This window comes from Adiantum capillus-veneris, chromosome 27 (genome assembly GCF_014529385.1).
Source record: "Adiantum capillus-veneris isolate H3 chromosome 27, ASM1452938v2, whole genome shotgun sequence".
Lineage (NCBI taxonomy): Eukaryota > Viridiplantae > Streptophyta > Polypodiopsida > Polypodiales > Pteridaceae > Adiantum > Adiantum capillus-veneris.
Window position 1 is genome coordinate 100,621,838 of NC_140957.1, and position 2,560 is coordinate 100,624,397.

The window sequence follows — 2,560 nt, forward strand, 5'->3', positions numbered from 1 at the left end:
TTTTAATTTTGAGTAAAAATACAAACCCTCCACGGGTTCACTTTCAATTCAAAAGAGAGGTAGATGCTTTTTTTTCTTAAGTTGCAAAAGTGAAGGGTTTGTGGCCTAGAGGCTTTCCCACTAGAAAAAAAAAAAGAATCGAGAGAGGAGAGAAGAACAAGTTCCCGCATCACACAATGAGAGGGAGATAGGATGCGCGCCCACGTAGCGAGAGAGAGATAGGAGCTTTTTGCCCACATCGATGAGAGAGAGAGGGAGACTTCACACCCATTTGTCCACATATTCACTTGCACTCGCCTTCACTTGTATATGTGCATTCATGCGCACACACGACCACTCGCACGCGGACACATACGCATCCGCATTTGATAGCCGACACACACGCGCATTCATGTGCGCCACGTTGTACATTCGCTTCGCACATACACATTCACGCGCATCACCCCGCACATTTCACATCGCACACCCCATTGACCCGATTGCCCGAGATTAGAGATAGGAGCCCCACTAGAGACCGTGCACACGTCGAGAGTGCACTTTGCGCACACATGATGGCCATGACGAGCCAGTGCTACGAGTATATATTGCTCACGCTAATAGGCGAGCACAGAGGCCGACCCACTTACACAGACACACAGGGATACTTTTTGTTCCAGTGTCGTGCCTCCCTTGGCCCCACACAGACATTCCAGATAGTGCGAGTCCGTCCCGGCGACATGCTACATGGCACATTTAGAGATGATTTTTGTGCCACTTACGTGGTCAACTATTCGATTAGGCGAGAGGAGATAGAGCTAAAACACGCAGACGACTGCTTTGAGGCATTCGACCACGCTGAGCAGGTTATATTATAGCGGGTAGGTCACCGAGTGATCTATAAGGATAGTGCTTAGCGTCGATATCAGTTAGAGTGTCGTGCATCCAGTCGACGCCTATCCAGAGATGTTGTGACACTAGTTGGCGAGCCTAGAGACAGATGCTACGAGAGCACCATAGGCACTGAGTTTTACTTTTTGACTTGTGGGTTGCCATATGATCCTCGACCAACCCAGCGCCCTGCTTCGAGTAGGAGTCCCTCACCTCCTCTAGACATAGTGCCACCACCCAAGACACTCAAGAGACCACCGCCAGGGTTCTCGTCACCTAGACCTGATTTGCTGCCAGGCGTTTCAAGCTACCACGAGTCTAGAACGATGCACACCTCGGCGAGTGCTAGTACTTTGCGTACCACTCATAGTGAGACTGAGAGCAAGAGCCCGCGAGCGACATATTTTAGGGAGTCTCCACCTCGACACCTTGCACCATCTAGAGACCCATCCCCGCCTCTAGTAACACATATTAGAGACCATACGAGAGAGTCGACGATGACCCCAGCACCACCGTTGAGAGCACCAGAGTTCGGGCACGATAGACTACACATTGTAGATATGAGTGGCCCTAGACCACTAACCACTACGCTTCAGGCACCGCTTGAGGCTAGAGAGACCGCAGGTAGCACGATACAGATAGAGGGTCAGATTCTATGTATCATAGGCCAGTACCAGCGTGGTGTTGCCTTCTATGTTGATTTACATGACCACTTATATGTGCGGATGGCAGACCCACAGCGACCATTGTCTTTACCTAGGCAAATTGCGAGAGTCTACACAGAGGCAGATAGAGCAGTCCTTATTGATGAGCTTAGAGAGAAGTATCGCTCGATTGAGACCCTTGACTTCGATGATATTGAACGAGCACACCCAGACGATCGCCTAGACACGCAGACACATCCTAGGCTAGTGGAGCTTCATAGAGTTGAGCAAACCATGACCTATATAGATGAGCTCGGTCGTAGGTACAGACGCTTGTCGATTGGTGGATCCAGAGATCCTTCAGCACACTTTCTTGCACATTTGATAGGAGATCCACGTGAGCGAGTTTATAGGGATACCGGCCACGCAGTGTACATTTTGACTATAGGTCTACTCTACTCCCTTCGACTTAGGCATCACGACTTATGTTTACCCACGACGGCCATGCTATCTCCACAGTTACCGAGAGCTCCGAGTCCTCCAGTCACACTAGTTGTGATATCACCACCTAGGCCTCCTTTGTTGCGGCGTATTTTACCACCTTGGGAGAGGCCCGATGAGGATGATGCCTATCTTGACGAGCGAGTGACCGCACGAGAGAGAGCCGCTCAGGACACACCTATGCTTGAGCCTACACGAGAGCCTCTGAGGAGTGTTCCACGACAGATAGCTCCAGCACCCCCGTGACTAGAGACCACTCAGAGCATTGTTAGGGAGCCTACACCACCTGTCGCTCTTGTCCACGAGACTTCTAGCATTGTGCAGCAAGAGACCTCACAGAGTCGCACATTGAGTGACCCTAGCCTAGACACACATGAGACCATTATGCAATTCTTGGCTACCTATGAGCATCCTTGTTTACATTTGCCGACCTCACAGCGGCCCTTAGAGATAGCTATCGAGCCAGATCCATATGCGAGAGTCACTCCTTCTACGAGAGAGACTGTAGACCCGATAGCATCAATGTCCCACACTTCTAGCATGCATAG

The 2,560-nt window shown here is 50.5% G+C and overlaps 1 pseudogene; it reads left to right on the plus strand.

The window, feature by feature from the left end:
- The first annotated feature begins 716 nt into the window (after positions 1 to 716).
- Positions 717 to 2,258, plus strand: LOC147422456 (uncharacterized; annotated as a pseudogene).
- The last annotated feature ends 302 nt before the right edge of the window (positions 2,259 to 2,560 follow it).